Genomic DNA, 27286 nt, shown 5'->3' with positions numbered 1-27286 from the left:
AAAATACAACCCATGAAGATGGGAAGACTGGGCTATGCAGATATAAGCATTGTTACAGATGGAGAAACAGTAGCTAGGGGCAGAAATAATCCACATTTTTAATTTAACATTATGCTACATCACAATTCCAATGTTCAATAGAACATTACAACTGTCTGCAGAAAATAGTATATTTTCAGGATATCTGGCTGGAAAATTAAAAGAAAAATATTTTAATCAGATGAAAGCCCTTTTTTGTTATATACAACATCACATACTAAGACCTTGCTTTTCTCTAAAACATAGAAAACAATGAAGGAAAGTATAATTAGATGTCATGGAGCTGTGATTGTTTCTAATTCATTGGACAGATTAGTTGTCAGCAGGATAAATGAGCAATCCGTAGACAACTCTTATTATCATATTTATGTGAGTGGGATTTGTAAAAGAAAAACAGTCAATGAAAGTGAAATTGAAAATGAAAATATTGTTGCAGGACAATATTCCAAATGCATGCTACAAGTGAAAAGAAGATGTAATAAAGAATGAAATGTGAAGGCTTTTGGTTCTTTCAAGTATTGTTTATAAGTGTTATTGTTCTATTGTTTATACGCCAAGCATCAGCTCAGCATATAGAGCATGCTGGCTCTCTAATCTGGTTTTTATTTAGACATGAGTGATATGGGTTTTAAATGGGTAGATCTTTAAAAAAAATACTAGTTTTAGTAGCAATGGAGAGAACAGTTTGTTATGCTTAAGCAAGATGCACAGTCTGGAATAGATGGGGGCATTTATACAAGGCATTTTGGGGAAAAAAAGGTCCCATCTCCTCAACAGGAAAGATGTCATTTTTAGAAACCAGGAAGGAGAAGAGGAGACAATCAAGTTATCTAATAAGGTCTAACTAAGAGATGTTGGGGAGATGAATGATGAGCCAACCTAATCAGAAGGGAATAATATTCCTATGCCAGAGCAATAGGAATTTTCCCCATTTCCCCCCCAGTGAAATGAAAGAATCACAAGCAAAACGTACACAGTGCCACATGGGTTGTACCGTGTACATCACTTTTCTTTGACCAGATTTTCTCTTCCTGTTCTCAGCCAGTTTGCTTCACTTACCACACCAGAGGGTTAGGGATCTGAGAGGCTTGAAGTGATAACACCACACAAGATACCAACTAATCAGAAATATCAGAAGTTGGGGGAGAAGTGCTGAATTTGTGTTTGTCCTGAGGACTGAAGACTAAGAAGTCTTAAATGTGGGAAGGGTGTGGTGTTTCACAGACATGGAAAATGACAAACAGTTTCCAAATACCCATCAGTCCGCATAAGCAACTCTGTAACTTAGTGACCACTTAATCATAGTGCTGAGTTCATAGGAAGTAGCATGAGGGTGTGAGCTGGAGGAAAAAGTGTAGGATGTCTGAATGAAGAACCCATCAGTCAATAAAACAACTCTAAAAACACCCTGAGGTTAACACCCCTCTGCACAGATGAATCTTTGGACACTAACAGAATATTGTACCTAACAGGGGGCATTCATACGTAACAAGGAGCATTGCAACCATAATGCTGAATTAACTTGCTTCAAAACCTCATGTCCTTTACTTTAAGAGTACTGTCTGCTCTGAGCACAGCAGGCCCAAGGCTGAACCCACTCACAAATGGACAAATCAAGAGCACTGCCAGCAAGAGCCATAGAATTTCGTTAATGAAGAAGGAGTGAGTGACAGACTCCGTCCTGGATGCATCCTGTGAGCAGAGCATGTGACCCATATTTGAGCCTTATTCTGTAATGGTAAAAGGCTTTTTGAAATCCATTTAAGTCTATTAGTGCTCCCAGAAAATTGTGCACTCACTCATTTTCTCAAAATAAATATCCTGGACTTAATGGAGCATAGTGTCCTTTTACTACCAGTACCCAAGAACTCCAATTATGCATTATTAAGCTATTAAACCAAACTGAATGAAAAGAACTGGCACTTACTGGCAAGATCACTCTTCTAAAATGCCCCATAATAAGCTATGGAAAAATTAGCAAGCAGTTATAAAACTACCATCTCCTACCAGCTGCTATCATTTGGCTTTCTCTAACAGAACATATTTATGAGCGCATCTTATGCATGCACACATATACACAAAGGGACACACAGAGATCTACCTGTGCTGTCACAAACTGAGCCAACAGGAGATTTCAGCCAGCCAGCTCACACTCCTGATCATGTTTTAGCCTGGTCCCTGCAGTGTTTTACTCATGAAGATAGCGTGTCCTCTGGAACTCTACAACATTCACACTAAAATCAAATTGCAGATAGTGTTCTATAGGCTTCAGAATGTAAAGCAGAAACCTTCCTGAGTCCCCAAAGAGCTGACACTGTATTTCGGTAACAAATGAATCAACACTGGAGCTTCTATGTGTTGCATGTAGGGAATATGAAAAGGGGGAAAATCAGACATCATAAAATTTTTACACTCTCATAAGGTAATACAATCCATGAACTCAGGAATTCAAAATAAAAAGCTGATGACAATGCTGACATCCACCACTGTATATTTTATTTCTTTTATTACTCTTTCTATTTTTGCTTATCAATATTGATTTTATAGGTGACAAGCACTCCCGAGTTGACTGAGTTGCTTCCTCTCTTTCCTTAATGCACACATCAAAAGTACATTTGGATCTACTTGCTCTAAACAGCCATGGTACAGACTGAAAAGAGCAAATACAAATATTTACTAATTATGCAGAGCCGATGGTGGAGCTGAGCCAGTGCTACTATCCCTCTCTATATTTAGCAGCACAATGTAGCCCATCTCCATGGAGTCTTATTGTCAAGGAGCCCAAGTAGAAAATAGTCTCCCAAAAGGTTATAATAAAATTTGATCAATCCTCCACCATATACAGTTTAAAGGAGACCACAACATAGCTGCGCTGATTACACCAACACACAGTTTCAGATTTATGACACCAAATACAGTTTTTTCCACTCGCTGATGTGCTCAGCACCCATTTAACGCAGTGCTGATATGGACTATCGCTGCCCAAGGGACCAAGGCATAACCTGTTCACCTGTCCAACCTGAGGAGAAGCGCTGAATTCTTTCAGGTGCCATCAGGAAAGGAAGTGGCTAAAGCTACCATTTCCAAACCATCACACAAGGGATTTGATGCCCAAATCCCTGATTACATTTAACATTAATAGTCTAATCACACCTTTGCTGAGCACTTATGGTCTCTTTGTCACTATTGAAAACACAGAATAATAGATTTGTAGGAGCTGGAAGGAACCTCTGGAGATCATAAAAGTCCAGTGCCCTGCAAAACCAGGTTCCCTGCAGTAGATGGGGAAATGAAATCACCTTCATCCGCATTTCTTCACGTACATTAACATGCCAGCATGTTTGGTCTATAAGAATGAATGAGGTTTTAGGGATTTTATTATTGATTATTATTTATTAGGGGGGGAGCAGCCCTCCTCTCCTCCTAGGACCCGGCACGGTGTCGGTGCCCGCTGTGGGACGACACAAGATGGCGCCGCAGGAGCGCCTCGTAGCGAGGCGGGCCGAGGCTGATGGCGCACTCCTCCCGTCACTAGGCCAGGCAGCGCCTGTAGGTGCCTATATGTATGGAACCACTCCTAGGCAGGGAAGTAGAGTCGGGAAGATTAGGAATTAAGAAACCAAGCGATTCAGGCAGCTCTGTGATCAGTTTTGTACTGCTGAGTCACCACCCGGGGTGACCCCGCTCATGTTCAACTGCGTTTACCACAGCCATGAGGGCAGTGGGTTCTCCCCTCTCTGAGTGCTATTGTAGAAGATGGTGAAACAACAATGCAAAATTATGATGATTAAAGCTCCGTACATAGCAAAGGGGCAGAGATGAGCTGGTATTCCAGTGAAAGGAGCAGTATGTAATAAAGAAGGCTGTAAAAGAATATGAAAAGCTCAGGCTGTTCTGTAGGTAATAGATAACAGTGACAGCACCCTGAGGGTGAAGTAGGAGAAAACAACTACAATGAGTTTTTCATAGCAGTATATCTTTTCATAGAACACAAGGCAACAAAATACAGCAGAAAACCCTCAGAAGACAAGTTGTCTGTATGTGTTATTAATGCAGTAGGAAGAAGTGTCTTTGTCTCTAAAGATCTGCATGCATCACTGATCTGCTAATAATAAGGGCAAGAGAAGCGAACTGCTGAACAGTGCAAGGAATAATGGATGAACAAAAACCCGAGGTATAAATCTACTAGCAGGGTGAAGTATGAGGTTATAGTAGCAGCCTGCTAAAATTAAACTAGTTTGTCTGAACACTGAATGTATCTCTAGTGAACCTTAACTTGATTCACTGAGAATGTATTTGGGATGCAGCTAACAAATAGTGTTTATTAGTGGGTGAATAGGCTGGATATGAACACAGAGAAATAAAACAAATGATTGGGCATATCCTCATAGTAGTTTTTGTAGGGCACAGTGACACTGTATGCATCCCTCATAAGCAGGTTGCTCAAGTCACCAAATGCTTCCTACCAGGAGGCTGCACAACCATTAGTTCAGCCTCAGCACTTCTGTGCCTGTTGGAAGGCGCAGCTGCTAGAGCTGTGCCAAACTTTTGATGCCTGCTGCACGTGCCACTCATTGAATACCTCTGTTTAGAGTACAAAGTCAGACAATCACAGAAGGGTTGAGGTTGGAAGGGCCCTCTGGGTTCATCTGGTCCAACCCCTGCTTCACAGAGCAAGGTGTCCAAGCCCATGTCTGTACAGTGACCACCTGAACCTGGAGACCGTAATTCATTTGGCCAGCCCCAAATAAATGTTGTATCTTAAAAAATGGGGGCATGGATGAGAAGGTAAGATAGCCCAAGGGGAAGTCCTAAAGCTAAATGCTCAATTCTATGGCAATAATTGAGATCTTATCTCAAATAAATGTAAATAGTCAAAACCTGAGGTAGGTGTATAGAGGATCTGTGATGTGCTTTATTTCTTGTATTTCTTCTGCTAAAGATGAATTGCAGAGACAAGAAAGCAAACAAAACCAGTTGTTATTGAGGTTAGCTTCATTCTGAAAGCCATACCAGGTGCCTGTTTGCAGAGGCAGTCAGGGTGGAACCTGTTTTTTTTTTGTGTGCGTGTAAGCACACCCTGGAGCTGGTTGAATATAGGTTGGTTTCTGGAGTAAATAATCCCCAGACCTGAGTTTTGCTTCTTTGTTAAGTGGCTGAAGTAGATGCAGGGGGAGTTGGACTGGACGATCTCCTGAGGTCCCTCCCAACCCCTGTGATTCTGTGATACCATGAACTTCCACATTGTGTCCTCTCTCTATATCTCATACCAAGTGAGGCAAAGAATTTCAGGCAAGGTTTACCATCTCTAGACTAGAAAGCAGGAGTTTGTAGACAAGTCGTCTGGCCAGAATGCACCCAATTTCTCCCTACTGCTGTGGCAGAATGTGAGAGTCAGGTGTGCTTTCTGGGTTGATGACTTCCTTGCATTATCCCTAAGAGCCCGCACCATGGGGAAATGGGTTCTGCATTTCCCTCTTGCTCTCAGCTGGGTATTGCCAAATGTTACAGAGCTCTTCTTGCTAATCTGGAGAAGGAAGATGGCTCTCAGGAGACCTGGAGAATGCAGGCACTTCGAGTGGGACTGAATAGATTGCAAAGTCATCTGCAAGATCAGAAGGACGTGTATACCTTGAGTTATATTCTGAGCAGCAAGGAAATCTGATCAGGAAAACATCCTGATGCTAGTTTATAACAGTTGCCTTTTAATTAGTGGCACACTGCCTCCTCACCCATTCCTTGCATGAAATGTATTGGTTTAAACACAGACCTTTATAAGAGTAATTTCTGAGACTGGAAGGATTATGCGGTGCCTGCCTGACAGTTTATATAGGTGGATTTCAACAGGATAGAAGATGGTAAATTGTTGTGGATGCATACAATGCTGTGAGCAGATGTAAATGTCAGCCCACCAATACTTCAGAGCTGTTAAGTGCCAAAGCTTATTGATTAGTATGCACTTTCTCCTTCTAATTGCACCTACTTGTGAACAGGAAAGGTAGCACTCTGGCATTCATTATCCTTCCACTGACTTGAAGGGGACTTGGCTAATTTTGCCCTTGACTTCTCCAAAAATCCTTTGCAGTGTTGTCGGTGTTCTGTAGATGTGAGTTGCATATACCATATCTGGGAGTGAAGATGGAGGCTAGTACCAAGCACGGCACTGAGAAAGCAAACAGCAGCTGTGTGTAAGATGCAGCTCATGTTTGTGTGTGGTTAGAGAGCTTGGTCAATAAAGAGAAGAAAGAATGAGGAATAAAGGCTGACAAAGCCTCTTTCTTCCACATCCACGCCCAAACCCACGCGAACACCCAGCATTTTACACTCTTTGTTGTGTCTTGAAAGAAGTCCTTGAGCTATCAGCCAGCATCTTGCTCTGCAAACTGCTCAGAGAAGACAGACTTTGTGTTTCCCTTCCCAAAGAAAGGACAGCATTGATCCCTTATCACTAATGAGAGTAGCAGAACCAAGACGTTGAATAGCCCCAAAACCTGTGGGCTGAGATCAGAAGCAGTCTTCCTGAGAAGCAACAGACTATGTCCTGGAGGCAGCCGCATCTCTTCTGCCTGACAGAGGGTGGGCTTGGAGAAATGTGAGCAGAGAGCAGAAAGGAGAGAGTGTGGGGGTTGTTTGAGCAGTCAGGCCTGGAAGCAGGGTTTGGTGGGCAGGGGGTCTGGGATTTGAGAGACACTGAGCACTTCCTCTTGGCTGCCCTAGCGGAGCTCTCTTGGGATGCTACATGAAGAAGAACAATATTTATTTGTGCCAGGTCCTGGTCCTTCATGCTAAGCTGTGAAGCTGTGTAAGCCTGAAGGCTTGGCATCTGGAAAGAGAGGAAGATCTGTGGTAGGAAGGGAGGAGGCATAAAGAACGCGTGTTAAAAACCACTAACAATAGCAGCTGCAAGGTGCTAGACAGTATGAGAAGCTGGTATAACAACTAAATACGTGGAAAGAGGATAATAGATCCTCTTCTGGCACTTCTAAAAATCTTAGCTATTACTTAATTTTATGTCATCAAAAAGGTGAAAGGGATCGCATTTTGTCACTTAGAGCCACTTCAAACAGCTAGTGTTTTCAGAGGAAAACTTAAGGACTTCACAGAGTTTCAAGTAAATCCGTGAGAAATTAAAAATATTTGTTCTCACTTGTCATCACTCAGGACTTGCAAAAGCCTGGACATCTCCTGACTTCCTGACCCTCACAAACAGAATGCCTTTTGTGTCAAGAGCAAATGGACTTTCAGATCCAGAAGATCAGAGAAGAAAAGATTGCCTTTTGAGAAGGAAAGATTACCTTTGTGATTAACATGGTCACTCCTTTAAAAAAGGGTTCTGGTTGTTTTATTTTCCTTTAAAATATATGGGAATGCTGAGGTGTAGCTAGAGGTCAGAGGCAGCTGAACAGCAGAAGGGTGAGACAAGGATGCAGACATCCCACTTTGTCACCACCTGCCGTTTCACAGGTAGATCTCCTCTGCATCTAATGGCTCTCAGCTGGAAAGCAAAGCATGGCTTTTTATTTTTGGAAATTCAATAACCTTGCCATAAACACTGTTGAATGAGAACAGGAAGAAAAAGAAGAGGAATAGCAGGGTACTCACGTGAGCAGAAGCTATCCTTACAGCTGCATAAGAGCTTACCAACTAACTGCTGATACCAAGATGCAAAGTTGCTGAGCTTCCCCACGTGCTTGGAGCTCAGCTGCATCAGCCACAGCATATGTAGGAAGGATCTCATGCTGTTTTCAAATGCACAAGGACATACCCTTGGGGAAACAATAGCCCAAATGATGAAGCTTTGAGAGATCGAGAAGAATTCATTAGTCATAAAAAAGTCCTGATGAGCCACCCAGCCACTAGGGAATTTAAGGTCATTCTTGTTCCCACTAAGAATGCATGTGAATTTCAAAAGCATGTAAAAAGAACCAAATGTCTCAAAAACTGGATGTGAAGAAGGGAGTAAACAAAGGGAGCTAAACTTCGAATCACTCTGTATGCCTACACAGAGACAGCCCTTCTTTCTGATCAGAGGGAGTGGACCCATTGGTTCCACCTTCAGAACCGAGCCCAGATTTGCATCCCTTAGTAGTTCTCTACAGCAGTGGCTTTAAAAGTGTTTCCTCATCCCTGCTGATCCCATCTGCTCTACATAAAGCTCTCCAGGCCTGAAGTGTATCTCCTCTTCATGCAGGCCCACAGCTCCTTACCTGTTCTGACACACCTCTCAAGGCAAATGAGTCTGGGTGGTTGGTTTTATTATTATTATTTTTTGTAATGACTCAAATTGAATTCAGAAGTTACCCTGCTGGAATCATTTGTTGTTTCACCACTGACTTGCTGGGGCAGGTAAATGAATGTAGTGTGCTTTTGAAAATGCTGCCATTGGTTTTTCTGGAGTTTCCATTTCTGGAAGCATAAGAAATATGTAGTGGTATCTCAGTATATTTTGCCAAATACAAGTGTATTAATTCAGGAATAGGCATCCTGAAGTGATGTTTAACCCAGCTTGGTAAGAAAATGAATTTGGGAGTTCAGAATTATATATGTGTTGTAATATTTCCATCTGCTATGCAGTTTGAATCTGATCTATTGTTTCAGTCAGATCTTACAGAAGGCAGCCTGGAGTTCTTGATTCTGTCAGTGTCTGTTGTCAAGAACACATCAGTGTGAAGCCAGTCCTCATTTTGGAGAGAGGATGAGAAGGAGGAGTGAAGGAGGAAGTGACTATCAGTATCCTGATTTGCACAAGGTGACAGCTGGCACTCATTCTTTATTAGCCATTGTATGGTTACAATCGTACAGATATAAAGTTGACAGATAACCAGAGCTCACATAGTAGAAAGAGGATAGATGACAAATGCTCACCAATGTTGAGTCTTGCTGTAAAACTTCACACAGAAACAAACTCCAGAAAGGGATCCTGCCTTAGTGCTGGTCAGCCCTTAAATGGGATCTAGGAGAGGTGGAGCCAAGCTCCACCCCTTCCTGGAGCACAGCTGAATTACCTTCACCTGTGCTTCCACAGCTGACTCATTGCTTGCCTCAAGTGGTTAATCAGAGGTTCAGGCTGTCATCAACAGTTTCCCATACAGCCATTAATGAATCCGAGCCTTGGTCATGCTTATATGACTTTATATTTCCAAGACAGACATGAGGAAAAAATTACAAATGTTAGAAGCAATACGTTAAGCAGTGGGCAAGGTGAGGTGTATAAGTGCTGATTTTCTACATTTATGGAAAACTGTATTCAAGGGAATCAAATCTGGCGAATTGTCCACCCTGTTTACTAACATCATGAGCGTTGTTGCGTTGTGTGTTGGTCATCCACAATGCACAATAAACAGAGAAGATCACACAGCGACTGTTACTCTGGCCATTAGGCGCTTGAGTAATGAGATTTCAAAAGCTTTTTGCAGGCTTGGTGTTACCCTGGAAGATCTCCTATCCGCCATTTGTCTGCTGGACAAAGCACATTTCTTTTAATTTACAAAGTGATTTAATGCACTGGGGGCTTTGAAAGAGACAAACTAAATATCAGCAATGACAGAGAGAGCTGCAAATTGCAGATAGCAAGAACCATTGAAAGCACTGCAGTTACACAAGTTCCCAGGCATTTATTTCTTTTTAGTCAAATACACCATAACAAGCAGTTTTCCAAATTTGCAATTTTAAGCAGCTCCGTGTAGAAAAGCACTCAGAGTTTTCACACAAAATGGATAAGAATGTGTTGCTGTGTTTTTATTGCACTTGCCAGTGGTGTAAGAGGCAGATAAACAGGATGATGTGTTGCTTCTACACCCATTTCCATTCCCAGAACACATGGAACATGCGTAACCCCTCTGCTCTGACAGAGGATCTCTGGTGGTTTTTGCCCCACTTTACTCTGCCCCATCTGGAGTACTGTGTCCAGGCCTGGAGCCCCCAGCACAGGAAGGATGCAGAACTGTTAGAACTGGTCCAGAGAATAGCAGAAATTACAAAACCATGACTAAACTAAAAGAGGGAAAATTTAGATTAGATGTTAGAATTAAATTCTTTACTCAGAGGGCATTGAGGCGCTGGCACAGCTGCCCAGAGAAGCTGTGGTGCCCCATCCCTGGAGGCGCTCAAGGCCAGGTTGGATGGGGCCCTGGGCAGCTGAGCTGCTGGGGGGCAGCCCTGCCCACAACTGAGGACCAAGACTGGGTGGACTTTGAGGTCCCATTCCATGATTCTGTGTGCCTTTATGCAGTATCTTAAGGCCGGGGGCCCACAGTCCTGCTTCTGCCTCTCCAGATGTGGTGGTAGCTAGTGTAAGACTTGAGGGTAGAAGAGGACCATAGGTCCATGCTGGGTGACACCATGGTCACCATTTCTCCCAGGGTGATCATTCCGATATCTCCTGTTCTCATTTCTACCACTATCATTAGAGTTTCTAACATAACTACTCAACCTCATTGTTTCTCTGATGAATTCTGGTGTCTCAAAGAGGGCAGCCAAAGAAATAAGTGAATAAATGCATTAAGCTTGTAGTTTAAAAAGAAGATAAAGGTATTTTAGCAAGCTCTTGAGACATTTAATTCTGAAGACAATGCTAACACATTGCATGTGACTGTATATATTTGTAAATGGGAAGCTTATAATAGGCTGAACCTAGAGATGTCCTTAAAAACTGAGCCAAAATTGCTCAATAAAACTCTTGGGTCTGACCATCTTCGGGTACCTGGCTATGGTTCATTGATCACAGTGGGATTTAAGAATGCAAGTTAGTATTTCACTGTATTTTATGCAATATTAGAGCCAGGTTTTTGAAACAATGGGTTAAATTAGTCCTTGAGTATTATTCAGCTGAGTTTTGATGATTGTTACTGTTACAAAAATACCCTATGTGAGCTGCTTCACACATTTAGTCAATTGCAGTAACACCCTGGAAAATGATCCCTCCATCATTCTCCATTTATTCACACCCATATCTCAGACTTCTGACAAAATACAGGTATGTTAATAGTCTTTCCAAAGTGGGTGTACATCTCCAGACAATTAGATGGAGAACAGTGATGTTCAGAGTGAAATTAAAGGAAGATAACAACTTTTAGTCTTAAACTTAACGGGATAGAGTGATCTAACAGTAAAGTCTCTTTATTACCAGGTTCCTGAGTCAGTCTTCCTGAAACACACATGAGTGTCTAGGGAGTTTAGCATGCAATAACTGTTCTTCTGAATGTTTCCCCACAGTTCTTTCAGTTACTGTCTAGAAAAGACAATGTCTGCTTAAGTATAGGAAAAAAAAAAATCATATGAAAATATATTGTGAGCACTGCAGTATGAAGTTTAGCTTTCATAATGGACTGCTGGGAAATTTTTTCTCTTTCTTTCTGTGGGACATCACAGCCTCCAGCTTGGTGCAGGTGCCTCAGAGATGTGATTTAGCAGAGGGTTGTTAGAGTTAGGGTACTATGGTTAGGCTGTGGTTGGACTTGATGATCTTTGAGGTCTTTTCCAACCTGGGTAATTCTATGATTCCATGATTGTGAGTTGGACTGGACATGTGGAACTGGTTGGTTTTCCTTCCTGCATGTATGTACATGAATGAGCTGGCTGAATTTCTTCATCTCACATAATTATGGAAGGTAGCTGTTAGTTAGCCTTGCTCCATTAAGACAGGAGTCTTAAAATGTAGAAGTGATTTCTCCAGAGCTGTATGTACGTGGCTGGCTAGGACACAGGGGTAGGATTTATTAGTATGCAGTGTGCAATAAGTAGCAATCAATACTTCAGTCTTGGCATGGTTTAACTCTGCAGAGCAGTCTGAAGATACAGCTTATGCCAAATAGCAGCGTATGATTTAGTGCAGTACAGATGTATTTGGAATATTTTAATAAAAAGAGGGGTTATGGAAAACATTTGGCAGCCCTGAGCATGTAGCAAATATTCCATTATATACTGTCTATAGCAGTATAGCTGAGTATGTACATATAATGTAATAAAAAGAAGTTGCATCCATGTCCTGTAAGAATTTTTACCTTCCATAAAAATGTGCTGATTCCTGAGATTTCTATTAGGGCCAGACTTGTCTTGTGGCGCATTTATGCTATGCTCCACTTTATTTACACTTCTTGAGATAAGACTTAACAATTCCTAAACTTTCCTCTGCCACAAGTTCTGCAGTTGCCATTTAAAGACTCTCTTTCTAGTACAACAGAAGGCTGAATGCTGGACTCTGAAGACGAAATGTTTCTGTTCTTGTCTGTGGCAGAAGAAAAAGGATTTTTATTCTAATTAACCCAGCTTTGGATTAGCGTGTCAAAGACTGTCACTATCGTGATGAAATTGCCTCCTCATTTTATCCATTAAGCTAATGCAATACAGAAAGCATGCATGTTACAGCTAATACTTAGTTTATCCTTTAGCGTAGCACTTAGAAGGGCTTATGGAGTAACTGTATTCTGCTCTGCTTTCCATTAAGCTCCTTGGGTCCCTCAGAAGTATGGACACTTGTGAGGAGGCCCACATCTGAGAGAAATCCCCCAGCCAGTAGGGATGGAAGAAAAATAATGCCTTCATTCAGTCTGAAATACAGTTCGTTTCCTCACTCTGTTCAGAGGTGTGAGCAATAATAGAGTAAATAACATTTTACAATCCCAAATAAATGTGCAAATCGAAACCTGAGCAGAGGAAATATCATATTAACCAAATTACATTATACCAAGTTTTACGCTGAATAAGCTAGTCCTTTCTGCACCGGCCCATTGTTTCTTTTCATCTAATGTCCTTTGCAGCGTCCAGTGTCAAACCTTTTCCAATGTCCAACCAGTGTTGGGTTTCTAGCACATGAAGACTGCCAAAAATAAATCAAAAAAATTAAAATGTTCACATTATACTATATGGTCAAAAGCTTAACTTTTATTTATCAATTGATTGATTTTTCTGGCTTATCAGTGGCATACATAGCCTGCAACAACTATGCCAGACTAGAATCAGTGCTTGTATTGGTAGAATAAGAACCAAACCGTGCCTCTTATTTACGGGAGGTTATGTTGCATGATGGATTGTGTTCTGATTTATGTCAGTGTTTTATAGATGCATAAAAGCCAGTGAAAGGCATAGAATGAATATTGGAAATCCATTCTCTAAAATAAATCACTCATTAGAGAGGAAGAGCGAATTATTTAATATATATTAAGACGGTGGTATCACTGAATGACTTCTTTATAGAAACGTAGAAAACTGCTAATGTTTGATCTTCTGTCAGTCCTTTCACATGTTAAATTTCAGTGTTAGGAGTTAGCTTTGTTTTTCAGATTGTTTTGCCTCAAAATATTTTCTCTTGGAAGAAACTGTGATAATAAACAATAGGGATTTGTGTGTCTGCGTGTGTGTTTTAAACTTTTGGAGTTTAGATGAGATACTACTAATAGTAATATACTTGAAATACATCTTCGTGGTATAATGTCTTATCTAACAGTGGTAGAAACTTTTTGTGCTCTTACCAGATGAGATCAAGGAACAATCACACTGTTTGGACATATTCTACTTGCCCATGTTATCTTATAGTAAGCCATTACTGCAGCCTTTTTTAAAACAAAGTGTGATGACATAACATCTAAAAGGCCCTCTGAGACTTCAGTAATATTGAGACAGATGCTGTTTCTGATTATAAAAGGAAGAAGCATTATGATATGTAAAAACGGAATGCAATGAGTAATGTGTGGAAAGGGAAGTAAGATACAGGAATAATAATTTTGGTTGGTAGATGCATATATATGCATACAACTGTACACAGACACATTTCTAACCTGTGTATTTGAGCACCTACTGGCAAGAATTTGACATTACTCTCTCATTTTCATATCAAAAACCTTCCAAATATCAGCAGCCTCTGTTAGTCCTTCTGCTTCTATTAATTACTCAAGGGCTTTTCTGGTGGAAGAGCAGGAGTTGTGTCTGGACAGTAGTTGTGGAAGAACGTGCCCAGGTGTGAGTGGGCAAAGTGTGCTCATTTTTCACATTAGTTGATCAGACTGGTGTAAGGGAAAAGGTGCAGGAAGCCAGCAGGGTGATTCAGCACATTAAAGGATGACTCTCAAGCAGCACAGAATGTGAGTGAATAGGAGTTAAAGAAAAAGGGACTAAAATTTGATGTTGTAGCACAGGAGGTGCTGAAGTGTCAGAACCCACAGATGCAGCATTTCAGGCTGGTGTTAACTGAAGGAAGAGGATGAAATATTCAAGTAGCGGGAAGAAACTCTTGGTCAAGAAACTCCTACTTCTGCAAATGTGGAAAGAAAGATGAAGTGAGAAAGTATTATGGAAGAAGAAGATAGCTCAGTGAACTTGCTGTGTAGGGCTGAACTGAAATTAAAGAATGCCAGTTGGTAGTACTGGTGGATGGGAGCAATAGGAATATCACACTGGTGAAAAGAGGGTATGAACTGACTGCTGCAAAATCTGCTCTGGGCTTTGAAAAAGGCCTGCATTGGAAGCTGCGTTCCTTCAAGCTTTAAAAAAAGCCTTGGAGAAATGTCAGCTAAATGCTTCAAGTAGCATAAATGATAATGAGGTTAGGAATGCCAGTTTATGTACTGACTATGAAGTAGGCTTTTATGATCCTCTTGTATCAATGCTTTTGTTCATTATTCCCTTGCAGTATTTTGCTGAAATGTCACCATAAACACAAGCATGACAACTCAGTTGGCTGTAGGAGGCTGTTTGGGAAGCTTGACTTGTGAGCATCTGCAATTACTTAGAGTAGGCTACTTAACAGTCAGATTTTTCTGAGAACAGAAGATTGCATGAAAATTGTATTGATGGTACAAAACATGAAGATGGTATTTCTGTGTAACAGGAGCTGGCTTGAAACAGCTTCTCTGCTCTGTGCATCTCTTCATATAGACACTGCTGCTGATCTGAGCTCACTAGGAAATTAGACTGGTAGATTAAACAGCGCTAGAGAAAATTTCTTGGCAGATATATATTTTTTAAGCAGTTACACATTTAAAGTAGTCCCTGTCATCGCTGTAATCCAGGTCAACTAGCATCTCCTTTCCAAATTTTCAGGGACATTTAGCAGGAACGTTCCCAACAGGATTACCCTGTTTTGAAGGCTCTCACAGTTTAATAATGTGGGTACATGCATACTGGTTAGTTTGCAGAGGATGGTCCTGGGGACATTTCAGGATTTTCTTGTCGATGCAACCTGACTGGAGTAGTCTAATAAGTTCCATTTGTTGGTTTTTTTTTGTACATAAACATGTGCTGCCACTCCTTTAAACTTAAGGCATGCTTAAATGTATGGATGACTATATCAGTGATAATTCTAGGCCATTTGTTCATCTGAGCAGGTGTCTCACTCATTAAGCCCTTGGTGCATGTATTCATTATAATGCACACAGATGGACATGGTAGGTACCCGGCAATTAGGATAATGCATAATTAAATGAAGCTGTGCTTAACTGTTGAGAATATTCAGAGATAAAAGGTAGTCAAAAGCAAGTCTTTAGTGTCCTATCTTTAAAATTTTATTTCCATAAAGTACATCAAAGTATTTTATTTAGGAGACCTGGTACCTTTTCCTCGGAAAACCGAAAGTCTAGCATTTTAATAGTAAAGCTGAGCATAATGCATACCTTAAATATGCTGTGCTTGCGTTAGCCTGTTTGGCCCTGAAAAGCTGCTGTGAGGAAGGGTAGTATTTATAGATGGAGGTATCAAAGCTGAGAAAGTCCAGAAGTCTTATAGGATTTAGAATAGGAATAGTGAAGTTAAAGCTGTGTTGCTGAGACCATTAGAAGAGTAACCTTATTTAGTTTGGCAATCCCAATTCAGAACTTCTTCCCCAGACACTCAGCTTCGCAGGCTGGAGGATGACAATATTTATACAGAGAGTTCCAGTGAAGGTGGCTCAAGATGGTATGAGTACAGCAGCAGGCATCTCCAAGTCACAGCTTCAATGCAAAATTTTGCTTAGATATTTTATTTTATTTTATTTTATTTTATTTTATTTTATTTTATTTTATTTTATTTTATTTTATTTTATTTTATTTTATTTTTGTTTGGTTGGCTTTTTGAATGAGTCATTTGCAGAACCTGGTACATACAATAGTAGATTTTCCAGTATCTGTGACTGGAGATGCAGCAAAAGCTGAAGATTGATGTTATTAAAACTGTACTTTGAATTGAGAGCTGTACAGTTTTGAACTAATGTGTATTCATGTAAATCTGAGTCAAATAAACCTTCTGACAAGGTTAAATGAAACTTGATTTTTGTATTGGAAATAGATCTTCTTCAAGAGTTTTCACAGGTTCTTCTTGTAGCATAAATGTCAGTCTTTGACCTTGCCAAAAGACATATATCTCCTGTTTCAGGTTAAATTTGGGTAATATCCTCAAGGACGTGCAGTCAGCACTAAGGAAAGAAGATTAACAAAGAGGTGGATGGAGAGACATATTTTTAAAGGTCTGTACTGGTTTTTCTGTGGGGTTTTGTACATCAGGCAATCATGATAGCTCTGGGAAGAGCTAGTTCTCTCCAGAACACCTGCACTTTGTGCAGCTGCTTCACCAGTCACCCTTGAGCTGCTTGCGGCTCCAAAGGTTTTGTACATTCAGAGGGAGAAGGTGGACAGTGGTCAGTGGTCAGTTTATCTGGGGTATGTGCTGATTGCAACAAGTAATGTGTGTGCAGTTTTCTCCTGCTTAATGAGTCTGATGACTTTTTCTACTTTAGCAATGAAGAGAAGGTCACCATGGTAGGTTTATCCATCACTGGATGGAGGTGACTGCAGTAGAAATAGCAGAGCATAAAAAAGGAAGAAGAAAAGGTCAAGGGGTTATAAATATACCCAGGGCTGCCTGGGCCAAACCTGATCCTCAGAAACACCTTGAGATGTGTGCTGCAAATATCTGGCTCTCGTGCTGTTATTCTGGCAGGCTGCAGAAGGCCCCATCAGGCAGGCACTGACCATCGTTATCTTCCAGAGCTTCTGATGTTCACTCAGGAGTGGTTGTGACCTACTGCAGGGCCTTCCATTTCCTGGGCCTGGGACACCTCATGGACAGTAAGGAAGGGGGAAAGTCTTGCACTAAGTTGTACCTAGGCAAGTATCTTTTCTCTTGGAACAGCATGGCTACAGAGATTATAGATATATATTTAAAAAAGCAGAACTTCAGTCTCTTTCTTACAGTACCAGGTCACATGCAGAGACTTATGTACAGCAGCTAAATTTATGGCAAGTTTCTCCCATTTCAGTTCCATCTGCAAAGAATATGGATTTCATTAAGTGATTTATAGACACACAGTATTCCCAGTCCCAAAAACATTAATTTAAGATCCTTGGTTTGGGTAGGTTCTCCAGGCAAACCACATTTGTTTTATTTATAATTAGGAGAGCGTGCATTGAGATTTACCAAGAAGTTGTCTTCCATGGATTGCAACATGCCTCAGAGAAAAGTCTTAACTAAGAACTTAAGGATGCAGTTTCCTCATTGATGGGGTTTTTATTGAGGATTTCTTTTTTTCTTATGAGTGCCCTTTCTTTTTGGAACATAGGCTGCATAAGAGGAAGGACCCTTCTGTTCATTAAGCACAAGCTTCCACTTTAATGTGCAACCGCATCACATAATACCATGACCAAAATTTAATCAAACTGTGCCCTAACATTGCTTCTCATGCAAATAGCACTGAGTGCAGTTGGAAGGGACAGGAATATAGGATCAGAGCCTCAGCATTTCCATGATTGTTTAACATAACAAAAGCTAGCTGGTCAAGCAAACTAATGGAGAGCCATGTGTTTAGAAGGAGAAGGCAGACAAAACATGAAGCCTTCTAGGTTACAGTGAGATTCTGTGCCATGTGGCGGAATAACTCTGGTTTGATGAGAACCAAGAATCCCCTATTTTTACAGAGGCTAAAACTGATTTTAAAAGGGAATAAGTACAATAAACACTTGTATTACATCAAGGATGACTGTCATAGGTATAGGGGAGATTGTTTGAAAGTGGATCTTCAAAGCGAAACTTTACACTCCGCTGGGAAATGGAACAAATCTTTATTCTGACAAGCATTACCCTGAAAAGCCTGAAATAAGAGTTTCTGATGCAGATAGATTGGTCTTTGAAGAAATCCTTGAATGTACACAGCAGTGAGATTGGACTTTGGAAAGCAAGGGGAGAGGGATTTTTCAATTAGATAAGGTTACTTTCACATCTTATTTATCTCTGAATATTACATGTTGAGAAATAGGAACAATTACCACTGAATGACACTGATAATGTTTGAAAAGGAGAGACATTTTGAAAGTGCCTTGTCTATTCACATTTGTAAAAGAAAATATTTGCAGCGTCTGTATTGTTAAATTTAATGAGCTGCTATTGGATGAAATGACAGTGAACTTGAGAGGTTTTCCAGTCTAATGGCTAAGCTGTGTATTTGCCACTAGGAATTATAAATCAGATTCTCCTTGGCAGTGCGTTCTGGCTTTTGCTGTGTTGGAATGCCTACCTGGAACAGGCATCTCTGTGAAGCATCGCACCGTGCCACTTTCAAGCAAAGTTGGTGCTTATTAGCCTGGGCAAAGTATTTGCTTCTAGCTCTAAGTTGGCTTCCCACACAATTGGTAAGGCATATCTGTCTTGTGCTACGTAAACATACATTGAGTGACACTGCTCTGAACAGAGATAAAATGTTTTAGAAAGCTGTTTCATGCTTAGGCCTCCTTTGGCTTATTTAGTTTATCATAAGCTGTCTTCTCTTACTTTAGGATATGTCTTTAGCTGAGTCAAGCTAAAGCAATACGAGATGGTTTTAAATCCTTACACACACGCATGCATTCAGTTTGGAATGGTTTAACTGAAGTGTTTTTCAAATTGATTTAGTGCAACCTTTGTATCTTGTCAGGCAGTGAAATCCCACTGCTTTGAGATCAACTGGACTTCCACCAGCATAGCCAGGGTTATCTGTAGAATATTTATGCTGTGCTAGTGCTGAAAGTGCCATATAGTAAAAACGACTAAAGCTTATCAGGAGGCAGGATCTGGATCAACATTATCAATCATCAACTTGTGTCTTTAAAGTAATTAAAACCTGTAATTTCCACAGTCATAATAACACTGAACTCCCCCAAGCCCTGCTTCCTTATGAGTGTCTGAAGAAAATAGTCTACACTCCAAAAACAGAATAAAGCCCCCAAACCTTACAAAAATAACAGTGAAAACAACAGCAATCAAACTTTACTGGGGAAAAAAAAATGCCTTGAACTATAACATATGGCAGTAAATCATTGCGCTGGACATGAATAAACCACAGGGAAAGAATAAAATATTCATAGCAATTAGTGGTATAGACAGAATAGAACCCCCTCTTTGCACTTGCCGTTGTTATGGTGATTTCTTCTCCCAGCACTCTCTCTTCTCCCCCCAGTGCCATTGGCTCTCTCCATGGCTTTCCATCTGGCTCTTGCTTTCTTGTTTATCCCAATGAAATTAGCTCGACTGCTCATTTGTCACCTTGGAGGTGTAGTAGCTGTGAACATGTGCGGTGCAAGAGAGCAGGACAAGCAGATGGTACTGGAGAATAGATAAACAGACAGATGCATTAAAGAGACAACAAAATGTTTGGTATGAAATAGTGTCTGGAAGATGATGAATTGGGTTTGAGTGTGATGAGGCATGGCCAACTACCGTATGCAAAGAGTGGTGTCTCCTGAACCTTGTTTTCTTTTAGGCTGTTGGCATACACCAGGGATTGCTGGAGCTCATGGATAAGAAAACCAAAGATACTGAATTTCAGATAGTACGCTGAGGCTTCATGTGGATTGCTGGAAAATGTGACACATTTTCCTGGCTGCTTTTCCTTTGGAAAATGATAACTACAGATCCATAAATCAGCACTAATCATTTCTATTATTAATGCTTACTCTTTGTTTTAGAAATGGCTTCACTCAGTGCCCCATTTCTGATGTCTGTGGTACCTTATTTTTGTGCATCACAAAAATGATAGTTTCATTATACCCACATTTAACTTCGTTAAATGATCTGAATCTATGTCAGGGTGATTGTGATCAAAATCTATTGTCCAGAAAGGAGTAGTGAGAGTTATCCTAGAAAGCCACTGAGGAATTAAAGTCACAGGTAGAGAGACAGCATAGATGGAAACAGCAAATATGAGTGGAGAAAGAAGGGTGACCATCTCTAATAATGTGACCTATTTGGCCAAAACCAATTTTTTGGCTGAATCAGATTTTTAATACTAATGAAAATGACATGTATATGTGTGAGGCACAAGAAAAATACCTATTAAAAAAAGATACCAAGGTAAAAGCAGGAGAATATTTACTTTCAGGAATTAACATCACATTAGTCTTAGTTACTGGGGCCAAATTCCTGTTTTCTTGAACCTGAATAGAGAAGAGTTGGATACTAACGTCCAATAGTTAACAAACTTTGCTCCAAGAAAACGTCAAAGCAAGAATGCCAAGTTGCAGCTGTCTATACACAAGCACTCACACACACATACACACAGATTGGATTAATGAAAAGGCAACTGTTTAAAGAGGCCAGCAATGGCACTTCCAGCCCCTGTGTGCTGATGGGAGGGAGGGATGGGCTGGAGCTGGAGAGTGAATGGAGAGGAAGAGTAAGCCCAAACCTCTACACCTTGTATATGCAGCGGAGAGGAGAGGAGAGGAGAGGAGAGGAGAGGAGAGGAGAGGAGAGGAGAGGAGAGGAGAGGAGAGGAGAGGAGAGGAGAGGAGAGGAGAGGAGAGGAGAGGAGAGGAGCTCCAGGTTGCACCCAGTGCCAGACACCAGAGCTTCATGTACCTCTTTCTCCATGGCTAACACAGATCTCAGCATAGGGACTGGCTCCATGCAAGTCTTAAGCCAAACTGGAAACATGGGCCTGAAAGTGAGGATGTTCCAGACTTGGCATTGTTTAGCTCCTTGATGCTGCCAGAGCTGCAGGCTTACCTTCCACTGAGCTGGAAGTGATAACCCATCTTCCACAATGTTCAGTGTGTATTTCAGATCAGGGAACACTGGAGGAATTGTCTGGTGAATACCTTCATTTAATCTTCACTTGTCATCACAGGGATAAGCACGCTGCTTCTCTGAACTCAGCACAGTGCACAAAGTGTAGGTTTAAGATTCCTGAAGAGTCTCTTTATTCCCTCCCACTGACTTTTTTTCTTGTCTTTGTTTCAGGTTTCAGGGAAGCAAGATGGATCTGTCCATATCTGAACCATGCTGATTCTTCTTTCCTTAATGTAAGATGGATTCCCTGTTCACTGTATCCTGCAGAGAAAAGATTTTGCTGTACAAGGTGTGTATGTTTTCATTTATCACTTGCAAAACGTCTCTCTAACACAAATAATGAATGTATGTGGGGAATTAGACTTGATGTAGAGCTTATCTATTTTCTCAGAGACAGTACCTTGACATCCTGAGTACTTTGAGCCCCAGATGAATTATTTTTGTCTTTGGATTAGTTTTTAATTATGTACATTTCCATGAGAGGAGAGGAGAGGAGAGGAGAGGAGAGGAGAGGAGAGGAGAGGAGAGGAGAGGAGAGGAGAGGAGAGGAGAGGAGAGGAGAGGAGAGGAGAAAGGAAAAGAGAGGAAAAGAAAGGAAAAGGAGGAAGAATGTTGTATACTAAAGGGATTTGCATAAATCATATCTTTCTAAGTGGGGTTACTGGCTAACAAATAGTAAATAAGATCCCCTAGCACTCAGACAATGAGAAGTACCCGCTGGTGGAACCACAGTAGTATCATTATGTTGATGCATTTCATTCTCCAAATGAAATGATGGGCTTTTAGCTTTAGGGTCATTTTTTTCTAAGGAATTTCAAGGACACATTAAATGGGATGGAGAAAGGGAGGAAACGGTCAGGAAGAACACGCCCTCTAGCACAGTTTTCTTCATGCTGAGCATGGAATCCAGGGTTTCCAATATTGTTTCAGATTTGCAGGACAATTAGACTTCATTTTTATAATGAAATTCCATATTTCTAAATAAGTATATATTTCATGTTAATGCTCTCATCTATAACCAACAGGCAGAGTGCATGAAAGAGATTTCAGTAAGTATTTTTCATTAACCTGTCTGAACAAATGACGAAACATATGTTGGGGGGGGCATGTCCTGCTTCTCTTCTATGTTCACTAATACTTGGCAGATTGATCTGTACTTCAAAGTGCTCTGAAACTCTGTGGCATCTGAAAAAATATTATTCATTTTAAAACCTGACTTTCCTGAGGTACAAGCTCGTTCTCATACTAGTACGCTACTTCTCTGTAAAGTACATGTCAAGCTGAGTGTGAAAACCAGGAGGATGTGTCATTAGGGCCTGTGGAGAGCGATGTACTGAGGATGGCAAAGGCATGGGAACAGCCTAACATCAATTGTCAGACCCAAGGGTTGTAGTCGCATCCTCTTATCATCTATGATTTATGTATCTTCTTTCATCTTCTGAAGAGAGAACTGACAACATCTGGCAAGTGCTGAAGAGTACTAGGGAACATGGATATTGTCACACTGAATAAGGGAGTTTGTCTGTTCGTGACCAGCCATTCCCTCTGCAGCATATGCATCTGTTCTCTGAAAGCATGCCATACTACATGCATCAGGAGCTGGAAGTCTTCTATAAGGTCTCCATGGGATCTGAGCAACATTGTGAGATCTTTACTGGCATAGTTGAGCAGTGACTGACTTGTGTGAATCATCGCAGTTACTGCAGCTGCTCACCATTATGAGTAACAGCTCTCCAGTCTGACATTCTTTAGCTGGTCACTGCTTGTTTTTCATGCAATATGTTAAATCCTCCAGGTGAATTTGTGTGAATTTGTTACCCGAGTGTGACAGCTCTTCATGGAATACACCAGGATGGACAAAATAAACAATATGGAAATGTAAGAATATTTTTTGTTTGATCAAGGGCTCACAGCAGCAGTTCCTTTTAGCACTGTCAAGTCATTTGAAAGATAGGAATATTGTGCTAAATTAGTGGTTACTTAGTCACAGTCTTTACGTCTGCAGAAGATGATTTTAATATGAGTGCTCTTTTTAATGAGTAGGTGTGATGCTACAGCCTGAAGGTATGGCAAGATTTAAATGATGGCAATTAGTCCAAGAGAGAAAAATCGAATTGGGAGAATATGAGGTGGATGTTTTCAATTCACAGAATCCCAGAATTCCAGCATGGCTTGTGACCATCTGACCTGCCCTTTGCTCCAGCAGGGCCACCCAGAGTAGGGTGCCCAGGCCCACATCCAGTCAGTCTCTGAAGATCTCCAAGGAGAAGACCCCTCAGCCTCTCTATTCTGCTGTGCCAAGAACTTTTTCCTGCACAGTGAATGAGAAGATAAAATGAGACCAAGGACTGCCTAGTCTGAAATTTGTGTGTGGACTCTCCTCATCTTTAGCCTTTTCACTATTTCAGTTCAGTGTGCCAGTGGTTTGAAGAGCTGCATTTTATGTCTTTTTTTCATCCAGTCAGCAGAGCTGGGATGAACTTGGTGCCAACTGAGAAGATATCTGATATCTATTATTCTATGAGTGACCAAACTGGATCCTTATCAAAATTCTTACTTTGACCATGTTCATGGTAGACTGCCATAATGCAGTCTTAGAATTATGTCTGAAGCCTATAAAAGTATTTTTTCATCTGCTAATTTATTAGAGAGGACAAACAAAGGACGGATCACATATTTTGTGGTGTTGGAGGGGAGTAAGTAAGTCTTACAACATGGGAGAAACATGTGCTTGCTGGGTAACATCTAACTTTCCGTTGATAGTTTTTAGGTACAATGACCTGTTAGGTACTTTTTCCTTCTAGCTCTCCAAGAGAGTACTCTCTCCTAGAGCAGTTTCACCGAAGTAAACTCCCTGGAGTACTTCATTGTTCTAATAAAAGGCATACCTTTTTTTCAAACTCTTACTTTCCACTAAGTTTGATACTTCCTATTACCAGGCATGACAATGACTTTGCACTTTCCTAAGGTTGAAGAGTAAAACAGGCTGATTTGAGGATAGTCTGGGACACAGAGTAGGTAACAATAGCACGAGATGACAATGGTCTCGTTAACTACATGTGTGCCCTTCAGCAAAAGGTTTTTTAAACACTCATAAAAGACAAATCTGAAAACTCAAAAATGCCCTGGATGTCTACAGCTGCAGTCTGATGACTCAATACTAGCAATTAATTCATGGTTAAATCTGATCGAGTCACTTTGTTGTTTTGTTAAATAAAATTTCCTTTCCTTTTCAGTGTGTCTACACTGAACATTTCTTGAATGACCTGTAAAATCAACCCGCCTAATGCTTAAGTGATATGATTCAAATGATGTACACTCAAATGAAAAATGTGTTCTCTGTTCTGTTCTATCGCTCATATATTATTGTTGCTGTGTCTTTACTAGGTGAATCACTGGCATTTATGAGATTTGGATTGAGCATAGTTGAGAATCCATAACTATAAGCCTACTCTGCTAATGGTTACCAGTTTAATTCTGGAGAGTAGTCAGACACTCTTCAAATACTTTTGTCAAGATTTTATAATATATTAAGATTTGTGTACAATAGAAAACACTCAAAATGTTAGGAAAAGAAAATGTAACTTTTTTCCTCTCACTTCTTTATCTGGATGTACTAAATAAAAAGAAATAAATCCTTCTACCTGAGAGCCTAAAAAAAATGGAAAATTGGATTAGAGACATTCTCCTGGAAAAAAAATTCTTTACAAGACAGTTATGTCTTCAAAGTAAGTTTGTTTGTCCCTCTGAAAGAGTATCTGAACTGTATCACCTCACTTCTCAACTGCTGTAGGGATAATAAAAGTAAAATAGCTCTTGGGAATCTTAGGCAAATGTACCTATTGGTTTAGTCTAGCTTGTTTCTAAACGAGAAAGGTTGGGCTGTCTGCAGACCAGTCCAGAATATGGTAAATGCATCACCTGAAATGAAAGGAGAAGAATAAAAGTTCAACCTGAGTCACCCAGGCTGCCAACATTGTGCTAAAAGGGAAAGAGAAAGACCTTCCCTTGTTTCACAGGCAGAGGGAGGGAAGAACTGCACTGAGAAATCAGCAATGATTAATAAACATTATTCAAACACAAGGTAGGGAAACAAGCAGCTTTCCTAGTAACTCCCTTTACTACAGTAGCCAAGTGGAAAGCAAGCCAACTCCTTTAATTAGGATATGAAATCTTGTTTGCTTGTTACCTCATCAGCCAGCTGCAACTTATCATAACCTAGTTTATGAGCTCCCAAGGTTGGAGAGCATATTTTATGTGAGTACTGATATTTTATGTAAGTACTGATACAGTACTTACTGCTACAGAGCCTGCTCTTTAACCAGAATTGTTAACACTAGTACTGATACTGATCCCAACAGAAGTATTGTACTGGAGATGATACTATCCCCAGGTAACTGTGTGTACATACTGAGCTAGAAAATAAGCCTGGTTATATATTAACTTAATAATAAATCCTAACGCAGTCAGGATCAAGAAGAAAATATATTTTCTTTCAGCTCATGTAGTAGATGGGTGAATGGCCAGATGACACGTGGAGAAAACCTTATGCAAGGTCAGGCTTACACACGTAGCTAATGTTGAGAAAAAGAATTAACCCAAACCACAATAAGAATGCTGTCTGGAATCGAAATTTTGTGTACATTACAGAGAGGTGCACTTCCCTTGCCTTTGAGACATGTTATACATTATTTATTGCCCATGAATAATTTGCTGGAACAGTCCCTGTACACCTTCTGTTATACAGGCGGTGCTGATGCCGAGAACATTTCATCACATAATGTTCACCTCATGGATGTTTCTGGAAATGATTAGGTACTTCAGTCTGTTACAGAGCTGTGTTTTTTTCCTTCCTCTCGACAGAGTAAAATGGATCGAACCCCAAATTATGTCTAATTGAAGATAAATATAGCTGCACACAAATTTCCTACTCTTTTGAGATGATCTCTGCTCTGTGTGCCGGTCTAGGATTCTTGCCTCATATTTTCTTCTCCAAATTTTCAAAGAGATTTTGTTTTTACACTTGCATGAGGGCAGTTTGATGCATTGAATCACTCTTGCATTCCTGGTAAATCTGTAAAGACTACTTGTCTTCATTATGCAGGAAATAGGAAGATGAAGTAAACGTTTCTTCAGCAATTCACAGCTCAAGGTACCTCCTTCCAGGGTTGGTTTCATCTTTTCTCCATTTCTTTACTTCTGTTTCACCACTCATGAACTTGAAATACTCAGGACCTCAAAGCCCACCCAGTCCCACCCCGTGCCATGGGCAGGGCTGCCCCCCAGCATCTCAGCTGCCCAGGGCCCCATCCAACCTGGCCTTGAGCACCTCCAGGGATGGGCCACCACAGCTTCTCTGGGCAGCTGTGTCAGCGCCTCACTGCCATCTTAATGAAGTATCTCTTTTATTTTAAAGCCATTCCCCTTGTCCTGTCACTGTCACGTGGTGTAAAAAGTCAACCTCCCTCCTGTTTATAAGCTCCCTTTAAGTACAGGAATACCATTCTGTCTTCCTGATAGAATATTGGTTTTGGCACAAGAATGATGACTGTGTTGTTGGGTTTTTGTTGGTTGTGGATTTTTGTTTTGGTTTTGTTTTCTTTCTGGTGTTGAATGTTACAAGTACTTAAGCTCTCAAAGGTGAATTTCTTACTTCCAAGAATACAAAAACCTCTTGTCTGAAAGCACAAGCATCCACGATCTTCTGTTCAGCCCCTGACATCCTTACATATGCCCTGAGATGTCAGTTCCTCACTCCTGGCAGGGCATACTACAAGCTCTTCCTGGAAGACATTGCTCCTTTAGTCCATGGAGTTTCTTTATCGTCCACATCTCCCCTCACTCCAGGCATTTTGTGCAAGCCAAACAAAACTTATGTTAACAAGACCCAGATAAAAGGTTACAAGTAACGTAGGAGTTTAACATAAGCCAAGCCTATCCACAGTGGAAGTTCTTTCTCTATGCCTTAACATCTCACACCCAGAGACCCTGCAGCATCTTTTAGCTTTGTGTAGCCAAGGTGTTGAGGTCATTATAGTGTTCTTCTTGTGTTGCTGTTCAGTGCAGCTGGAGCTACTAAAACACTCACATTGTTTCAGCAGATAGCAGTTGTACTTATGTTCTGTACAGCTCACAATCTCAGCCTGCCTTGCCAGCTTTCTATAGACCACACAAGATGTTATTAACTCGAAAATGGGTTGTGCTACTTTTCTGTGTTACAAGTTTATTAATGCCAACAGAA

The 27286-nt window shown here is 40.7% G+C and overlaps 1 long non-coding RNA gene across 1 annotated transcript in view; it reads left to right on the top strand.

Annotated features, from left to right (window-relative positions):
- The window catches only part of LOC107310067 (uncharacterized), a 43476-nt gene that overhangs the window by 9138 nt on the left and 7052 nt on the right, over window positions 1–27286 (top strand). Inside the window, exon 2 of the long non-coding RNA XR_014943433.1 lies at window positions 21217–21334. This is a non-coding gene — a long non-coding RNA (uncharacterized LOC107310067). The remainder of the gene's footprint in view (window positions 1–21216; window positions 21335–27286) is intronic.

The sequence above is a fragment of the Coturnix japonica genome, chromosome 2 (genome assembly GCF_054131305.1).
Source record: "Coturnix japonica strain WE chromosome 2, WE-NBRP24, whole genome shotgun sequence".
NCBI lineage: Eukaryota > Metazoa > Chordata > Aves > Galliformes > Phasianidae > Coturnix > Coturnix japonica.
The sequence above is the reverse complement of the archived record's forward strand: the minus strand, read 5'-3'. Positions and strand labels throughout refer to the sequence as shown.